The 20,154-nt window shown below is 43.2% G+C and overlaps 1 protein-coding gene across 4 annotated transcripts in view; it reads right to left on the reverse strand.

Annotated features, from left to right (window-relative positions):
* Window positions 1-20,154, reverse strand: part of LRRC4B (leucine rich repeat containing 4B) — a 154,989-nt gene that overhangs the window by 75,364 nt on the left and 59,471 nt on the right. Inside the window, exon 1 of one of the 4 annotated variants that reach the window (XM_081970824.1) lies at window positions 6,316-6,384. The exons of the other annotated variants lie outside the window; for them this stretch is intronic. The gene's annotated coding sequence lies outside the window, so the exon portion shown is untranslated. Of the gene's footprint in view, window positions 1-6,315; window positions 6,385-20,154 lie in introns of those variants that run through there. 4 annotated transcript variants of the gene reach the window in all.

A 20,154-nucleotide genomic window follows, 5' to 3' on the forward strand; every position in this document is an offset into this window, starting at 1 on the left:
TGGAAAAGATATAATGAATTGGCTCCTGTCTATTGAAAGAAATGTATCATAAGTACACTGTAATACAAAAATCAAATCTTGATAGGCCCCTCAGCAAAGGGTCCCCAAATCTTAAATTTCAATCCATTTATATGTACACACTGACATGCACAGTCTTGAAGAAAATTAGGTTACATATCGTATGATTATCACTAAGTGTTGTATCTTATGATTTATGATGAATGTATTTTATGATGACTATGATAATGGTTTATCATTTATTGCTTCTATGTACACTGAGAGCTTATGAACCAGAGATAAATTTCTTGTGTGTCCAATCATACTTGGCCAATAAAGGATTATATAATACAAGAACTGTAGATAGTCCCTAGTTACAACCACAATTGGGCTAGAATTTAACTAAGGCGGTTAAGTAAGTCATGCCTGATTTTACAATCTTTTTTTCCATGGTTGTTAAACAAATCACTGCATTTGCTAAGTGAATGATGTGGTCATTAAATGCATCTAGCTTTCCACATTGACTTTGCTTGTCAGAAACAAGGGGCCTGTTGGGGCTGATTTCAAAATGTATTTTGCCAAACGCGATGAGTTATCGGTTGTAAATGGCTGTTTACTGTGGAGGGACCGGGTTGTTGTTCCACCCAAACTGCACATTGCAGTATTAGAGGCTTTACATGTAGGGCATCCTGGAATTGTCAGGATGAAGTCTTTGGCTAGGAGTTACGTGTGGTGGCCTAACATAGACAGGGAGATAGAAGAATGGGTGGCTACCTGCACACCATGCCAGGAGTCCAGACCAGCTCCCCCAGAGGTGCCTGCTAAGGAGTGGGAGCGACCTCAAGCACCATGGTCTATGGTGCACATTGACTTTGCTGGCCCAGTTCACGGGCAGACATTTCTCATAGTTGTGGACACCTACTCTAAATGGTTAGAGGTAGTCCTGATGACCTCCACTACAGCAGAAGCAGTCATCAAGGTGTTACTGAGACTTTTCTCCATGCACGGCCTGCCCGAAGACTTGGTCTCTGACAATGGGCCCCAATTCACAGCCATGCAATTTGAGACCTTCCTAGCAGCTCAGGGAATCCAGCATGCCCTGGTCGCACCATTCCATCTGGCCTCCAATGGTCAAGTGGAGGTGAGATCTACAAAAGAGGCCCTCTCTAGGATGGGCCCAGGAGATTGGCAAACACGGGTTGACCACTATTTGCCCAATTCAGCACATCACACCCAGTGCCACTGCAGGGAGAAGTCCCTCCAAGCTTCTCATGGGTCACCGGCTATGGTCCCACTTAGACCGGCTACACCCCAGTTATTCTGCCTCATCGCCCCCAAACTCCATAAGCAAGATTCAGACATTTAGTGTAGGGGATTTGGTATTTGCCCACAACTATGCCAGGGGAACTCTATGGATTCTTGCCACAGTGATAGGTATCACCAGCCCTCGCTATTACCTCCTAGAGTTTGAGGACGGTAGGAATTGGAGAAGGCATATTGACCAACTCGGTGACCGCCTCTCCAACTCCACTTTTAGACAACCAGAGGTAACTCCTGCATGAGTTAGCCAAAGCCCTACCCAAACACTCACTCCTTCCATGGCCAGCTCAAGCCCGAGGGTACCGGGAAACTTATCTGGTTTTGTTGCTGGCCCACAGTGAGCTTTGAGCGAACCGGCTCTAGATGCTCCAGCTGCGGCCTGTGAAAGGTTCCAGGAGCTTCCACCAAGTGGAGCTGCGGAGCAAACAGGTCCATCCAACCTGTCCAAGGAAACGCCTCCTACTCCTACTGTCAGACAGAGCTACCCAAAAGCCCGCCTACCTGCATGACTACGTAACAAGTAGGATTGTTCCATCCAAGAGGGGAGGGATGTTAGATTCTTGCTCTAACTACAGTGGTTTCCGATGGGAACAGAGGTTTAATCCTACTGGTCGAAGGGTCTGACAGTTCCCTATAAAAGGGCTGCTGTCAGACTCAACCTTCGCTGGATTGTTCTCAGTTGTTATACTTAATAAATAGCTGTTGTTACCATTAAGCCAGTGTGTGCCTATCCATTACCCAATCTAACAGTTCAGCTATACCTAAGATCCAAAGAATGCTATATCATAATATTGCAACCCTGAAAACTAGTAAATATAGTAGTTAAAATCTCAAACAAGAAGATTTTATTTCCTCGCTTGACACCTGTACAAACTCATTTGATGATCGATAGTCAGATTCTTTCTTTTCAGCCCAATCTGTCTTAGCTTTTGTTGATTTTGACTTACTTCAGTGTAAACAAATGCAATTTATGGCTGATAAATAATAGTTTGTGACTCAGCATATTCTATCAACACAGTTAATTAGTTTATTCAATAAATCATGATTAAACAATCTGTCTCAGTAGATGACAGAACCCAGCCAAACTTGTCTTGACTTAGAGCTAACCAGGTTCTTGGATAGAAACACCAGGAATATCAGTGTGTAGCAACCGACTACAGTAGTTAAACAACTCTGAAAAAAAGCCAAGCCAAGCCACTTTTTACTGTCACCAATAAACAGTGCCAGGAAATCACCAGCAATAGAACTTGATTTGAAGGAGACTTCATTCCCTTTTGAACAATCCATATCTTAGTGTCTTTGCAAACCAGATTTTATTCATCCATTAATTTAACATCCCAGACTAAAGTGTTTCTAGGCCCCCACTGTGGAATGTGCTTAGAAATATAATTAATCCAACTCTGAGAGCTATTAAATATATACAAATAAATTATTTCTTCCTAGCTGAGATGATTTTTGTCAAAGCCCTCTTTCCTTTTAAAACTGTCTCTTTCATGATATGTTGTAAGCTGCCCAGAGCATGTGTGATAGATAGGCTGCCACATAAATTTGATAAATTAATTAATCAATAAAGCAATATGAACATTTCTCTTTTTAAAAATATTTGTGGAACATATTCAGAGAAAAACAGAATGGGAAAGCCTAGCAAATACATGTTAAAAATAAGCAGTGCATTAAATGAAATCATTGGAGAACTCCCCCAAAATTATAGTATTAAGATCTAGCAGGCACAAACAGGATCTTAGATGCAAATGATTCAATGATGTCAATCTGGGCTTAGCCTGTATCTCAAGAAACCAGAAACAGTGGGGATCCACGCTGTATGAAGTGCTTGTCAGAAATATTCTTTTTGTTAATCTGATTTATCTCTAAACAGTAATAAATGATTTAACTAGTACTTCAGAGTGTTCCAAGCACTTCATGGATTTTAGCTGAATTATTATTTTTGAAAAGGTAATAAAGTAGAAAATATGGATTAAAATATAAGAATGAAGATGTGGCATAAAAGGGACAGTTAGAAGCTTGCTTAAAGGGAGAGGGAAATGTCATCAGCCTTCAATCACGACATGTTCCAGCAAACGTCCCTATGTCAAAAGTCCAAAACCACAAGATTCAATTAAAGTTCGCATAAAGACACATAGTCAGTACCTATGGCCCAAGACAAAAGGAGAAGTAAGACCCCATCTCCTTATAAGGCTTTTTTGTCAAGGTAACCAATAAGAAATGAGTTAAGTGTTTCCATGTTACGCTGCCTTTGAGAATGTATAAGAATGTGTGCTTCAATAATGAAGGTTGTTCAGAACTTGCAATGCTAGCTTTCTGAACCTGGCTACCAAATAAACTCTTCCTGTATCCTGAGAAGTCTAAGTCTGTCATTTTCTGCAACAATTCTGGTGACCATGGGCAGGATTTAGAGCGATAGTTCGCTGATGACGGAATGGACCGACTGGTGTCCCATCGAGGCCATCTCACCCATCTTCAGGCACCAACTGAGACCTTTTTCCAGGAGAGGGCTGACGACCTTTCTTGGGCATGAAGAGGACACCACCGATCCAAGAATCTGACCAGGATCAGGACAAGTTAATAATAATTACGCCAGCTGAGAAAGAAGACGCCTGCAGGCAAGTATCAAAAGAATTGTAGACCCACTCGGTTAGGAGTGGAAGAGGGGGCCCAATCACCCCTCTGAGCCTGGGATAGCGTCCCTTCCAAACGAAACCGGGGTGTCCTAATGAGGCTCTAGGTTTGTGTGGGAGGTTAATCTGTTGCAGTTCCTGTTGGTGACCATGAGCTCCGGGACTTCAGGTCAGCACAAAGTGTGTTAGAAATAGAATGTGGGACGGGGGAGTGTTCCTCGAACGCCTCTCCAATGCATGTTGAAAAAAACTTTTAAGAAAGTTTTAGTAAAGTCTCTGGCAGAGAAATTATCCTCACCCCCATTGTACAAGCCTCAAGGAGGAAAGAAAAAGAAAAAGAGAGTCTCAAAGAAACATTTAGCTCCTGTGCTCTTTAAACTAGCATGGTTGTCCTCGATGATGTGTTTAAATGTTTTTTTGTTTTGTTAAAAAGAAAGAACAAACAGTCCCATTAGGTGGGGCCAGGAGGAAGAAAACCAAAAAGGTTATTGAAGGGACAGATCAAGTGGACCACAAACCTGGTCCAAGGGAGCAGTTGAGATAAAAACTCAAATTGCCCCTAAGGGAATTTTATTGCCGGAAGCTGAGGGAGAGCTACATAAGGTGTGGATATATGCTCCATTCTCAATGGCTGATTTATATAATCGGAAAAATCAAATTCCTGCTTATAGAGAAAATCCAGATGAGATGCATGACCTTTTTGCATCCATTTTTCTGAACTCACCAGTCTGCTTGGGCTGACATACAAAGTCTGATGGAAATTTTATTAACCCCAGAGAAAAGAAGGCTGGTGAAGGTAATCATGAATAAGCCTTTGCAGAAGGATCATGCAAAGGATCCAGACTGGACATGGTTACTGAAGGAACCAGATTGGGAACCTAGTACATTCAGCTGCAAAACTATTGGACCTTAGTTTTGTTAGGATTCAAACAAAAGTTAAGAATTTAGGGAAGGTATATTAAATTCAACAGAAACAGGATGAAAATCCAGGGGAATTCCTAGAATACATTATCACACCTTTAGGCAATATACCATATTAGCTCCTGAGGTTGAAGAAAATAAGAAAATGGTCAATATGATCTTCATTGGTCACTCTGCAGATGACATTAGGGTAAAAAAGGGGGCCCAGGAAAGGCATCTTTGAACTTGTGGAATGAGCATACAAAACATATCTTAAGTGCAAAATCTCAGAGAAGGAGGAACTTCAAAGAGCAAGAAGAAATGTAATTTTTCTTGCTGAGGCCCTTAGACAGGAAAAGTGTGAGGTCAGGGGAACTGCCGGAAGGAATCAAGGAGGGGCCAGTAGTTAGAATCCCATGCCCAGTCAGAGGAAGAGCCCTCCAGTTAGCAAAAAAAGAAGCCATGAAGGTCTGTGTGGCTTGAATAAAAGGAAATGGCAAATGTAAGGTCAAAAAGAGTCACCCCGAAAAAAAGCCTCTCCTAAAGACCACACCCTTTGAAGAGGAAGGTCCCCCTCCATATGCTCCTCCTTATCATACAAGGCAGCTACAGAATACTAGCAGTAGGACAAAGTGACCAGAGGGGATAGCAAAAAGTGGAAAGTCCTTTTTGCAGACGCCCCCCCTCTGGGACTGTCAGGCACTAATTCTTAAGGGCTTAGAGCAGGGTGCAAAACCTCCAGTGACAAAGTCCAAGCCTTCTCTTGTAAATCAAAAACCGGACGAAGGTCCTGAAGCCTTCTTCCAAAGGCTGGTTGAAGCATATAAAACCTAAACCCCAATCAATCCCCTGGATCCCGAAAATGCCCATGGCTTTCATATCTCAGAGTGCCCCGGACAATTAATGAAAATTGCATGAAAGGTCTTTGTGAAAAGAAGAAAGAAAGAAAGATGACAGGATGCAACATAAAGCTGAATTGCTGACAGTTGCGTTGTCAAATAATTCCAAAGCCCAAAGCAAAGGTCAATGTAATTGGTATAAGGAAAAAGGCCACTGGCTCCAAGAATGTCCCAAGACATGCTTGAATGCCCAGTTCTTCTTTTGGGTCATGATATCCTAAGCAAAATGGGAGCTACACTGTCCTTTGAGGAAGATAAAATGGCCCTAATGATGAGGCACCCCCCCCCCCCAGATGAGATATGGCGAGTAATGGTGGTTCAAGAATTTAAAGTACCTCAGCTGTGGGCAGAGGATAATCCACCAGGCCATGCATCTCATCATGCACCTATAATTATACAAGTAATGCCTCTAGCCTTGTCTGTCCGCCTACGCCTTCTTCACCATCTCAAATACATATAGACAGCCAAAAACTGTTAGCTTTTGAGTGGGAAGACCCAGTAACAGGTCAAAAGAGGCAGTTTGCTTGGACTAGGTTTCTCCAAGGATTTAAAAATTCACCTACCTTTTTGGCGAAGCCTTGGCCTCAGACCTAGAAAATTTCCAGCCTTGCGAAGATGGAGATGTGCTACTCCAATATGTAGAAAAAAATACCAATCAATTGCTTCATCTGTTAATGGACAAGGGACATCATGCCCCAAAGCAAAAAGCTCAGCTGGAAAAGCCCCAAGTTAAATACTTAAGGTACACCATAAGTTGAGGGTAGAGGGCAATAGGACATGAGCGAAAAGAAGCTATGTGCCAAATTGCGCAACGAAGACTAGGAAAAAGTTACAGGGATTTATGGGCGTGGCAGGATATTGCAGCATGAGGATTTCAAATTTCGCGCTTCTAGTCAAACCTCCTTATGCATCTACGAAGGTGAAAAAGAACCCTTTGTTTGGGGTTTAAAGCAGAAACGGGTGTACAAAGCCCTAAAGTCAGAATTATCTCAGGCTCTGATAAGAAAAGGGAAGTTGACAACAACCTGTGGCTTATCTATCCGAACAGTTGATGCAAAAGACTGGCTGCTACTACTCTCTTAATGGAGGAAGCTAATAAATTAACTTTTGAACAGCCTACCACTATCTACACCAGCCACGCAATTCAAGGAATTTTAGAAATGAAGGGACATTTATGGTTAACAAGCCCTAGAATTTTTTAAATATCAGGCACTCCTGACTCAAAATCCACAAGTGACCTTGAAGCAAACAAATGCCCTAAATCCTGCCACCCTTTTGCCAATACCGGGACCCGAAATTGAGCATAATTGTATGCGAACCATTGAGAGTCAGTTCTCATGCAGACCAGACTTACCAGATGTGCCGTTGAAATCTGCAGACTATAACTTGTTCACTGATGGATCAAGCTTCATTACTACGAGAGAACATTATGCTGGCTATGCGGTAATCTTTCTTGATCAAGTCTTTGAGAGCAGACCTCTCCCAAAAGGCACTAGTGCCCAAGTAGCAGAATTATAGGCTTTAATCCGTGCAATAGAGAGGACAAAGAATGAAAGGGTGAATATCTGAACTGACTCTGTATGACTTCCTTACTTTGCATATCAATACTGCTGATTATAGGGAAAGAGGTCTTTTAACAACCTCAGGAAAGAAATTAAGCAAATGTGTGAATTGCACTGTTAAGGAAAAGATAAGGTGTGTTTTGAAACCCACTTTAAATGGGTAGACACCTTACCCTTAGCTCTCTGGTCTGTGAGATGTACTCCACGTAAAGAACGTAAATTATCTCCTTTTGAAATGATGTTTGGATGGCCACCAAATTATAAGCAATAATTTGAAAAAAATCATATAGAGCATCTAGGACTGCTGGGGTGATGGGTGAATCAAATGGTGAGAGAATTGAATAAGTAAATACAAGAAATTCAACAGTATTTTGTTTCCCTCACCCCACCATTTTTAACAAATTCCAGTCATAATATTCAGGTGGGGGACAGAGTGTGGGTGAAACACTGGAAAGAGGAGAATTTGAAACCTAGATGGAAAAGCCTGTATACTGCAGTTATGTGTTCTCCACTTGCAGTAAAAGTTTTAGAATCCAAGTCTTGGATTCATTGGACCTGTATTAAACCAGCCGCTGAAGAATACTGGGAGGCTGACTCAGATGAATCCCGTCCCTTAGAAATACACTTAAAGACACACACCCCTATAAGCTGCCCTACCGGCAACAGGTACCTCACAAACGAAGCAGAAGAAGCCCTACTGAAACCATACCAGAAGCTAGTTTCTCAATGTACGGCTGAAGATTTGGAGGAGGAAGACAACGTTCCATTTGTTAGATATAAAATGTATTAGAAAGTTTGAGCACCTGTCAGGGTATGGCCATTGCTGCACTATCTCTTGTTTTAGTAAGTGTGCTTACCTTTATTTTGATTTGTTGTAGTGGGTATTCGTTCCTTGGGAATTGCCCCCTCCTGAAAAAAGCAGGTGCTGAGGCTAAGATCATTAATTGTAATCAAGAGAAAAATGAATCATTTGATGACACTTATGCTTGCGGAACCGTGGGAATGGGTTATTTGCAATATAATAGGAGTTTTCTGATTGTGGGTGATATGTTTAGCAAATAAGATTTGGTTTTGTGGATTGCCCAAAGCTGATATTGCCATTCCTCAAACTATATATAACTCCTACCTTCTCCCTGACACAGTGATTCAGTAGGCTAAAATAATTATGTAAGGAGAAGTTTTGTGTGAGGGATAATTATGAGCCTTTTGTGGCTCTGGCTGTTATTGGCAACGGGTTTGCTAAGTGATAACATCTTGAATAGTAGTTCCCAATGTTGTGAAAATACCCGAGCAACCTCCCTTGCTCTTGAAGAAAGATCCAAGGATGTCAAAAATCCTGGAGAACAGGGTGGAATCAAGTTACAGGATGTGGAACAGGTCCACTCCCATCAATAGCGCATTATTTATACTTGGGGACGAACCGTAAACCAATCCCAACACCTAAAGTCAACTAGCTGACCCTGTAAGAAAAAGGGCAAAGCATAGGGGAAATAGGCCTCTGCAACAATTGAGAAAAGAGAACTATATGTTAAGAGTGCTGGAGTTAGGTCAAAGCTTAATCAATCAGTCTGACCCTGCCCTGGGTCAAAAATACTGGTTGTGTTTGTCTGCTGGAACTTCATCTTATCATGCTGTTTCAGTTGAGCCAGATCTTTGGGGGGGGGAACAAAGCTACGATAGTCTTTGACAAGGGAGTTAGATGGGGAACTAAAATGCCAGAAGCCCAGCTACATGACGATCTCTATGACGCACTTAAAAGACTGGGGATCAGCTGTCTCCCCATCGTTGGCCCCATAGCAGTTGGTGTAGAAATTATAGGGTCACCCTCCTTGTGCATCAAACGATATCAGGAACCTGGCATTCCTGTGGGGTCACTATCAGAGGAACAATGCCCATCTGAAATGTACCTTTCCCCCAGGAAAATCCTTGTAGATGTGAAATTAACTCGCAGCATGTCTCCCTCTGCTCACAAGCTCTTCCAACAGAAAGTCACTTTCTCGCTTCCATCTCCACTTGTTTTTAACCGATGGGAGGGGAATCTGACTACTGGAAGGTGCCCAAGGCCATTCCAACCACCCTGACTTCCCGTTTGGCTTTCAATACAATCCACTATGGGAGTTTGTGTTTACTTTCCCCCTGGAAATGCCAGTTCTCAATATCTCTTTGAAGGACCAGTCCTCAGGAATAAGATAATGGACCTAATCAAGAAGTTCCATTACAGCCCCTGACTGGTATGTTCCTAGCAGGAATCTTACAAGTCTGGACTAATGAAAGGAACCTCCGAGCCCATGCCTTCTCCATGAATATCGGCATATGTGTAGGAGAAAATGGAGTTTTCTTTATATGTGGGAGAAATGCCTATCTGTGCTTGCCCACTAATTGGACTGGCACATGCACACTAGTACACCTCCTCCCCAAAATGGGGGTGGTAAGTGGGGAACAGGCCCTCCCTGTACCTCCCATGGGACATGTCCAGAAAAGAGTGCCGCTCCTAATTCCACTATTAGCAATCTTGGGAATAGGGACAGTTGGAACGGGTGTAGGTGGAATGACCCATTCCATTACACAGTTCAGGCAACTGTCGGAAGAATTCCAAGAAAGCCTGAACCAAATTGCTGGCACCTTGGTTGAAGTCCAGGACCAGATAGATTCCTTGGCAGCCATGTTGTTACAGAACAGGTGTGCCATAGATCTTTTAACTGCTGAAAAGGGTGGGCTATGTGTATTCCTGGGAGAAGATTGTTTTTTCTATATGAATAGATCAGGAGCAGTTTGGGGGGTGGTCTAAGAACTATGAGATCAAGCTTCCTCTATTGGTCAAAAAGTACAAGGAACAGATGTGTGGTTCTCTTGGCTACCGGGAACAGGTTGGATCAACCAAATGCTATTTCTTTTACTATGTGGAATCGCAAGTTTAGCCTTCCTCCCTTGCATAATACCCTTGCTTAAACAACTCGTTATGAGGTCTGTTAAAGAAATAGGGGGTGAAAAGGAATTAATGTTAATGGAAAGCCTAATCCCACATACCCTCAAGGAAGATGAAGTTTCAGATACTAGCTCGTATATTCAAATTGCACTCTTAGAAGTGGAGAAAGTGATTCCGGAAAATAAGCCCTAAAATGTGTATTGCTTGTATCCTTGCTTTTTTGCTATTCTGTATCCTGCATGCTTATATTGTTAATCTAACAGGATAGACTCAATTGTGGGTATTAATAGAGTCTAGAAGGGGGGGATAAAGTAGAATAAAATATGGATTAAAATATAAGAATGAAGATGTGGCATAAAAGGGACAGTTAGAAGCTTACTTAAAGGGACAGGGAAATGTCATCAGCCTTCAACCACAACATGTTCCAGCAAACGTCCCTATGTCAAAAGTCCAAAACCACAAGCTTCAATTAAAGTTCGCATACAGATACATAGTCAGTACCTGTGGCCCAAGACAAAAGGAGAAGTAAGACCCCATCTCCTTATAAGGCTTTTTCCTCAAGGTAACCAATAAGAAATGAGTTAAATGTTTCCATGTTACGCTGCCTTTGAGAATGTATAAGAATGTGTGCTTCAATAATAAAGGTTGTTCAGAACTTGCAATGCTGGCCATGGGCTAGCTTTCTGAACCTGGCTGCCAAATAAACTCTTCCTGTATTCTGAGAAGTCTAAGTCTGTCATTTTCTGCAACAGTAACATAGACCATGAATATTTTCTCCAAGCTGCAAGTAAATTGAGATGTAGAAATATGGACCCACACCGGGAAGATCGTAACAAGTATTAAAGCCATGACTGAATGACTCACAATTGGTATATTTGATATCCACAAAACCTGTGCCTGATTACTACAGTAGATACTGCCCATTTCAGAACAGAAGTAATGGATATGAAATTCTCTCTCTCTCTCTCTCTCTCTCTCTCTCTCTCTCTCTCTCTCTCTCTCTCTCTCTCTCTCTCTCTCTCTCTCTCTCTCTCACACACACACACACACACACACACACACACACACACACACCATGTGCTGGCCACACCTATGTCTGGTTTAGCAAAGGGGGAAAAAGTCACTATATGTCACGTGATGATGCCATGACAATGCAAGTTTGACACCTCTGTCCTAACTGCATTTCTTTTCAAATGGTTTAACTTTGTTTTCTAGTAACTAATATCCAGTAAGAAAAATAGCTTAAGTTGGGTACAAAAATAAAGCTAGGAATGTTAAAAAGGGAAAGAAATTAGCATCCTTTCTTGTTTACTACCTTTATCTACAAAATGCTCTGCTGCAATTTCACTATATAGCAAGCCTAACATTTCTGAAAAAAATAGATTGTATATTGTTAGTTACCCTACTTATCTCTAAATAGCACCAACTAAACTCCTTACAAAGGGATGGCTAATATATAATTCTCCAGATGTTACTTAATTACAGCTTTCAGGATTGTTCACTACTGACTTTGCTTAATATGGTCGCTGGCGTTGAAATTCAACAAAACTGGGAGAGGTTATCTAATCTTGCCTTAGCAAATAAGATCTGAAAACTCCTGTGTGACAGCTAAATAGTCAACACATTCCAGCTGCTGCACCGCACAAGGGTCTCCCAGTAAGCAGCAACAGCATGAGTATTGACAATAAAAACAACGGTTAATGCTGTATTCTGTTATGGCATACAAAATAAGCAAATAAATAATTCCTGCACAGATAGTGTTGTCACCTTTAAGCATGACCATGAAAGAGAGATTCTTTGGTAATAATTTCAGTTGTTTATAAATTAGGATTCATGTAACTTCCAGACAGAATTCTTAATATAGGTCCATAGTGTTTTTTAAGGCCAAAAAAAAAAAAAAAAAAAAAAGGCAGGACAGGGTTTTTAGTTAGTTGTTTTTTAAAAATTTGTAGGGGTGGGGGCTCAGGGGTTGTGGGGTGGGTGGGTCAGATCAGGAGCGATGTGAGAGCCGGGCCTCCAGGTGTGGTCGTGAGCAGAAGGAGCGGAAGGGAGGAGGAGGGGGAGGATATCATTCCTATACAGGGCTCTTTAATTCCAACGGTCGCAGGGAGGGGCAGATACGAGGACAGATTAAGAACTTACAGTCGGTTGGGAGACCGTGGATGCTGGTTACACCCGGTCGCTCGTACCAACCCCCGCGTTCTAGGTGGTCAAGAGTTACAGACCCAAGGCCTGAGGCTGTTGTTATGCAATGCGAGGTCCGTTGTTAACAAGGCCCCCCTCATTCACGATCTAATTTTAGAGGGAGAGCCGGACCTCGCGGGAATAACGGAGACCTGGTTGGGCCACGAGGGAGGTCTTCCCCTCGTGGAAATGTGCCCACCAGGCTACCGAGCATTTCACCAGCCCCGGGCCCAGGGAAGGGGCGGTGGGGTGGCAGTAATTATTCGGGAGGACTTAGAGCCGAGGGAGTCTACTGTGCCACAGACGTCCGGATGTGAATCCCTTGTTGTGAAATGGGGCCCTGGGAGACAGTTGGGCCTGCTGATAGTATACCTGGCTCCTCGCTATACATCAGCGGCCCTGCCCGAACTCCTCGAGCTGATCGCATCGGTGACGGTTGAGACCCCCAAACTTTTAGTGATGGGGGATTTTAACCTGCCATCGATGGGAGAAGCATCAGAGGGGGTTCGGGAGTTCATGGCTTCCATGACAGCCATGGACCTGACTCAAATGATTCAGGGCCCGACATATGAGGGAGGACACACTCTGGACCTTGTTTTTGTCTCTGGCCAGTGGCTGAGTGATCTGGGAGGAGGGGACTTAACCATCACTCCCCTGTCATGGTCAGATCACTCACTCCTTCGTCTTGACTTCCCTGGTGCTACCTCCCGCTGCGGGGAGGCAGAACCAGATGGTTCCACCCCAGGCGCCTGATGGAACCTGATAGGTTCCAGACGGAGCTTGGGCCACCTCCTGTAACCTTGACCCGCCCCCGGGTAGAGGACCTGGTGGTCGCGTGGAATAATGCGACTACCGGGGCCTTGAACCGGGTGGCGCCTTTGTGGCCTCTCTGGCGGCAACGATCCACCCTGGCCCCTTGGTTTACCGAGGAACTAAGGGTGATGAAATGCTGCAAGAGACGTCTAGAGAGTCGTTGGAGATCCTCTCGCTCCGAATTTGATCGAACACAGGCACGAGCCCATTTAAGGACGTACCTTGTGGCATTGAGAGTGGCCAAACGCCAATATTGTGCCACTCTCATTGCATCCACGGAGAACCGCCCTGCCGCCCTGTTTCGGGTGTCCCGCTCCCTCTTGTTTCAGAGGCCGCGGGAGGCCCCTTTACAGGGCAGGGCAGAGGAATTTGGTAAATATCTGCAGGATAAAATCGCTCAAATCCGGAGGGATTGGGTCCCTGTCAGTGGTCCAATGGAGACGTCCATGGCGAGTCTTGAGGAATCGATCTGGGAGGAGTTTGACTTGGTTGCCATCGAGGATTTGGACAGAATGCGTGGACGACTGCGGCCCACCACATGTTTATTGGACCCGTGCCCCTCCTGGCTTGTACTGGCATCCTGGGAGGTTACACGAGACTGGCTCCTGGGCCTAGTGAATGCTTCGTTGAGCGAGGGGTCTCTCCCGGCCGCCTTGAAAGAGGCGGTGGTGAGACCCTTGCTCAAGAAGCCTTCCCTGGACCCTTTGGAGCTGGCCAATTATCGTCCTGTCTCCAACCTTCCCTTTTTGGCGAAGGTTGTAGAGAGTGTGGTGGCCTATCAGTTTCCACGTCATCTGGAGGAAAATGATTATCTAGACCCGCGCCAGTCCGGCTTCCCCCCCGGTCACAGCACGGAGACGGCCTTGGTCGCGTTGGTGGATGATCTCTGGAGGGCCAGAGATAGAGGTTGTTCCTCTATCCTGGTCCTATTAGACCTCTCGGCGGCTTTTGATACCATCGACCATGGTATCCTGCTGCGCCGGCTGGAGGGGTTGGGGGTCCGGGGTACCATTTTGCGGTGGTTCGGCTCCTACCTTTCTGGCCGGACGCAGCGTATGTTGGCAGGAAAAGAGAGGTCGACCCTACGCCCCCTTACTTGTGGGGTGCCACAGGGGTCGGTCCTCTCGCCACTCCTATTCAACACATATATGAAGCCGCTGGGTGAGATCATCCGTGGTTTCGGGGTGGGATACCACCTGTACGCTGATGATACTCAGCTGTACTTTTCCACCCCGAACCACCCCAACGAGGCCATCGAAGTGATGTCCCGGTGTGTGGAAGCCGTACAGATCTGGATGGATGACAACCGACTCAAGCTCAACCCCTCCAAGACGGAGTGGCTGTGGGTACCAGCTCCCCGGTTCAGCCAATTAACTCCATCATTGGCCATTGGGGGCATTCAACTTGCCCCCGTGGAGCGGGCGCGCAATTTGGGCGTCCTCCTGGATGCCCGGCTGTCCATGGATGACCATGTGACAGCCGTGGCAAGGGGGGCGTTCCACCAGGTTCGCCTGTTGCGTCAATTGCGCCCCCTACTGGACCGGGACGCCTTACGCACAGTCACTCATGCGCTGGTGACGTCTCGCTTGGACTACTGTAACGCTCTCTACATGGGGCTTCCCTTGAAATGCACCCGGAGGCTACAGTTGGTCCAGAACGCAGCCGCGCGGGTAATTATGGGGAGTACTAGGTACTCCCATGTGACACCGTTCCTGCGCGAGCTGCACTGGCTTCCTGTGGTCTATCGGGTGCGTTTCAAGGTTTTGATAACAATCTTTAAAGCGCTCCATGGCTCAGGACCTAGTTACTTGCGGGATCGTATTCTGCCCCATACATCCCTGCGACCAATCCGCTTGCACAGAGAGGGCCTCCTCCAGGTGCCGTCCACCAGACAGTGTCGAGGGGCGGCGCCTAGGAGTAGAGCCTTCTCTGTGGCGGGCCCAGCCCTGTGGAATGACCTCCCTCCTGATATTAGGAATACCTCTGACCTCCGCTCCTTTCGTGTAAAGCTCAAGACCCACCTTTTTCAAGTTGCTGGCCTGGCTCAACTTTGATCCAACTATATCGCTCCTGATGGTTTTTTTTATTTGGGGTATTTTAATTGCATTCAATTTATTTAGGGGTTTTTAAACATTGTGTTTTTACTTGTTTTTATCTATCACTTCACCTCCTCCTTGTATATGTCGTGTATATGTCTTGATATATGTTTTGTTATATCTATGTCGATATATTTATTTCCTATGTTTTGTTGTACGCCGCCCCGAGTCCTTCGGGAGAGGGTGCAGCTAAGAAATAAATATTTATTTATTATTATTTATTTATTTATTTATTTATTTATAGGACATGGAATCTTCAGGGTTCAGTATATAATTAACTTAATCAAGTTCTAACCAATAACTTAGTCCACCTAAAAATGCTGTTCCATTTTTCCACAGATTGCAACCCAGAAATTAATGGTTTATTCCATCAGTCCTATTTTGAGATGCAAAAGCAGCTGTCCTGAAATGCTGATGCCTTCTCATGTTCTGGAATGAGAGTCCAAATGACCACTAATAGGATCAAAGAAGTGAGCAGAATCACTGTTTTGCAGTGGTATCCATCCCCCTCCCTTAGAGGGCAAGACAAGTTAGGTTTCTTCCATTTTTATAACAGCAATAAAACATTTTTATAAATCCCAGAGGGACATTTGAAGATGGTTGAAAACATACTGGATTTCCTCTGATTACTGGTGGCTAGTTAATATTATTATTAGGATGATGCTGACTTTATCTGTTTTCTCTTACAATTTCTATGATTGGCTCCATTGCTTCATTTTCAGATGCTTTTAATTCTACATGTTTTTAAGATTTGAATTGTGAGCTGCCTTGAACAACCCCAGTAAAAAACAAAAGATGATCCAAAAATGGAATTAATAGACTTATAAAGCAATGCATCTTTAATGGGGTATATGGCTAAAGTATATATTCTGGGCAACATGTGGCTTTAGCACAAACCAATCCAACAGGTAACAACAGCTTTAGGAAAATGAAGATTACAATTCTTAAGGATGAATGCAAGATTGGTTGGGATTTATTATTTGAATGAATAGAAAATGTACTAATATTATGTGTTGCAAATCTTCCTTTTTATTTCACAATGGTGGTATTTGATTAACAAGGCAAAGCATATGAAGGCCAGACATGGAATATTGGATGGAAACTGATCAAGGAGAGATTCAACCTAGAAATGAGAAGAAATTTTCTGACAGTGAGAACAATCAACCAATGAATAGCTTGCCTTCAGAAGTTGTGGGAGTTTCATCAATAGAAGCTTTCAAGAAGAGGACTTCCAGTTGACGTTGCAGCGCAAACAGCTGGAAAATAGTGGAGCTCTGCTTGGCTCCATGAAATGCAGCCAGCAACTGCTTGCCGGGAGACCCTATGGGGTCAAGCAGCCATGGAGGGGTGGTGAACAAAGGAGAGATTCTTCATTAATTATGAGGAAACCACAATTTTCTCATTGATCGGAAGAAAGCTCTCTGAAACAGCAGCAGGGACAACGGCCATTTTGGTCTGTCACAAGCTGAGACAATCAGCACACTAAGATTTTGTGCTAGAGCAGTTGGTGGACAGAACAGTGAAACTGGGGGAGATAACTTTTACCCTAGAGATTGAACCCAAGTAGAAAACTCCCCAAAAAACCAATCTCCAAACATTAAGAAAGTGGCAATTGGATTTATGGAGAAGGACTAAATATCAAAGAGAAAGACTGAAGATTAAAGACTCAAATATAAAGAAATATTTAAAGGATGTTTTAAACCATGTTCCTGGAAAAAGTCAAATAACATGGTAAAAAGTGATTATTGGGAGAAATTGCCTTTCTAAATTTCATTTTAACCCCCCCCCCTGAATGGCTGACAATCAGCTATTTTTGACTATTACACTCTGTTGAATACTGGAATTGGGAGCAGGGGATCTATCTACTGGAGGAGCAAGATCACTGCAATGTGTGAAATCTGAGTGAAAGTGATGAAGGGAGAGAAAGCAAACAACACCTGGATGGCTATTTGAACTTGACATGATCTTAGAAGGTAGGTTGTAGGCTTGGAAGTATCTACTGAGCTGATATTTAAAGTAAACTGAACTATAAATATTAAAACCTTATTGAACTGTTCATTGAAAGGTGGATTTGACAGATTTGAGGAAACCTGGTGGGCCAAGCTGGATTTGATTCACTAACATTATTTGCTAGATCATCCTATGAGGCAAAAGAAGAAAAGAGAAAGAGAAAAAGAAGAAAAGACATATAAGACTTTAAAATTTGGACAATTGAGAAGGTATAAACTGGAAACTATAAAGACTATAAAGTATAAATTTATAGCTTTTAGGGACTAGAAAGCTAGGGAACTTGAAGAATAATTCTAGGATTGATAAATTGTATTAATAATTGAATTTTTTGGAGTTTTTAGATATTGGGATACTGGTATATTAGAGACACATTGAGTAATTTTTAATATATTATTTTGGTACCAAACGACCCAGCAGTTTTATGAAGAAATGTTAATGGTGGCTAAACATTTTTATGAAAGTATGACTAAAAATTATAAGGAGATGATGGGATTATCCAAAGATAAAGAAGTGAGTGTAGAAGGCTCTCAACAAATGGTGGGAAAAGATGAACAAAATATTCAGAAGACAGATGAGAAATCAGAAGGAGTGGGGAAGGACACAAACCAAAATAAGCTACAAGAAAACCAAAAAAATATGAAAAGACAATAATAATAAATACTAAGAATTGAATAGACAATTCCTTAAGAGCTGACAATAGTACAGAAAAAAGAAAGGAAGACTTCCGAAAAATAATGAAAGGGTTATGGATGGGCATCCAAATGATGCAGCAGAAGGAGATAAGGGGTAAGGCAGAGGGAGAATTCAGTCTATGTAAAAATGTTAGAAAGAAATACAAGATCCCAAGAGAGAATAAATGATGAAATTTTAAAAAGACTGAAAGATGACAGATAGAGTCATAATGTTTTGCAATACTGTGATTGTATTAAAAATCAATAGACACAAACAAAAAGTATAAATGGGGGAAATAGTGATAGATAGATAGACGGTAGGTAGGTAGGTAGGTAGGTAGGTAGGTAGGTAGGTAGGTAGGTAGGGAGGGAGGGAGGGAGGGAGAGAGAGAGAGAGAGAGAGAGAGAGAGAGAGAGAGAGAGAGAGAGAGAGAGAGAGAGATGATAGAAGAATTTATTATAACCAGAAATATACTAAGGTTAGGAGGTGGAAGACTGTGATTAGGCATATTTAAATGTATTATTACGATTAACAGTGTGCAATAAATATTGGAATCTATAGCTTTTAAGGATTACAAATTCAGGGGATTTAGATCTCTAATCCCAGGACCGATTAAATTTTTTATTAACAATTGGTTTTATTGGTGTTTATAGAAAATGGAGATATTGGAAATATGGTGGAACTTGAGTAATACTTAAAATATTAAAATATTGGTGATCTAACAGGGGTCAACAAGCACATTGTATGAAGAAATGTAATTGATGATATTTTGGGAGAAAGTGATAAAGTATGATAAAGAGGGAATAGTACTGTTTAAAGAGAAAGAGGTGAATATGGAAGAACTCCAACCAGTAGGGGGGGAGGGGGAAAGTACAAATTTGGAAAATAATATTATATATATTGATACATAAAATAATATATTATAATTGTAATGAGCATATTAAGGTCAGAAGTTGGAAGATAAAAACTATGTACCGTATTTTTCGCCCTATAAGACGCTCCGGAATATAAGACGCACCCAATTTTAAAGGAGGAAAATCTAGAAAAAAAAGATTTTTGGGCTCAATTGCCACTCAATTTTGGGCTCAATTGTGGTCATAAGTTTTCTTTCTTTGTTTGTTTCTTTCATCTCTCTCTCCCACTTTCTTTTTTTTCTTTTCTTTTTTCATTCTTTCTACCTTTTTTTCTCTTTCTCTTTCTGTTTCTCTGTGTGTCTGTCTGTCTGTCTCTCTCTCTGTGTGTAGCTCTTTGTCTCTCTCTCCCTCCCCCCTCTCTGTCTCTTTCTGTCATTCTTTCTGTGTGTCTCTCTGTCTGTCTCTGTATCTCTGTCTCTCTCTCTCCTCCCTCCTCCATCTGTCACTCTGTATGTGTGTGTCTGTCTGTCTCTCACTCTCCCTCCCTCCCTCTCTCTCTCTCTCTGTGTTTCTCTCTCCTCCCTTCCTCTCTGTTTGTCACTCTCTGTGTACGTGTGTGTGTGTCTGTCTGTCTGTCACTCACTCAATCACTCACTCTGTGTGTGTGTGTGTGTGTGTGTCTGTGTGTGTGTGTGTGTCTCTGTCTGTCTGTCCCTCTCTCCGTCCCAACTGGAGAACAACCTTTTCTGTCCCCTTACCAGCCCATCCGGGAAGATGAGGAACGCGAGGGGGAACCCCCCCCACAGATGGGCTCCGAGCCAGAGTGGGGTGGGGAATCCTCCCTTTCCCCCTCTTAGAGATCTTTTGGGAAGTGAAAGAGCTGAGAGGGGGAAAAGCCTCCCATTGAAAACAGCACTGAGCGGGGTGGGGAATCCTTGCTTTCCTCCTCTCAGGGATCTTTTGGGAAGGAAAAAGTGGGGTGGGGAATCCTCCCTTTCCTCCTCTCAGGGATCTTTTGGGAAGTGAAAGAGCTGAGAGGGGGAAAAGCCTCCCATTGAAAACAGCACTGAGTGGGGTGGGGAATCCTTGCTTTCCTCCTCTCAGGGATCTTTTGGGAAGGAAAAAGTGAGGTGGGGAATCCTCCCATTGAAAACAGCGCTGAGTGGGGTGGGGAATCCTTGCTTTCCTCCTCTCAGGGATCTTTTGGGAAGGAAAAAGTGAGGTGGGGAATCCTCCCATTGAAAACAGCACTGAGTGGGGTGGGGAATCCTTGCTTTCCTCCTCT

This window comes from Natrix helvetica (genome assembly GCF_964273705.1).
Source record: "Natrix helvetica genome assembly, chromosome: Z".
Lineage (NCBI taxonomy): Eukaryota > Metazoa > Chordata > Lepidosauria > Squamata > Natricidae > Natrix > Natrix helvetica.